At 56.8% G+C, this 266-nt stretch overlaps 1 protein-coding gene across 1 annotated transcript in view; it reads right to left on the reverse strand.

The window, feature by feature from the left end:
* The window catches only part of TBX5 (T-box 5), a 30,642-nt gene that overhangs the window by 28,248 nt on the left and 2,128 nt on the right, over nt 1-266 (reverse strand). The gene's annotated exons all lie outside the window — the stretch shown is intronic.

Below are 266 nucleotides of genomic sequence, written 5' to 3' on the forward strand. Positions count from 1 at the left end.
GGCCGCCCGCCCCCCCCCCCCCCCACCGCCCCCGTCCCGGGGGTTTAAGCAAATTGCTTTGACATCCAGGAAAGTCGTAGACATCAACGGTGAACGATCTAATGGTTTTTAATTTCATTACAGCGACTCTAATTGAGAGACTCCTGGTGCAGCTCCTCCTCTGAAGTCCCTTATTGTCCCCTCAGCGTCTTCGGGTTCTTTAGAAGGACTTTTCCCCAGAGCCGCCTGTTCGCAGCGGGGGATGCCTGGACCGGATCCTCACACAC

Source organism: Merops nubicus, unplaced genomic scaffold (genome assembly GCF_000691845.1).
Source record: "Merops nubicus isolate BGI_N331 unplaced genomic scaffold, ASM69184v1 scaffold1374, whole genome shotgun sequence".
Lineage (NCBI taxonomy): Eukaryota > Metazoa > Chordata > Aves > Coraciiformes > Meropidae > Merops > Merops nubicus.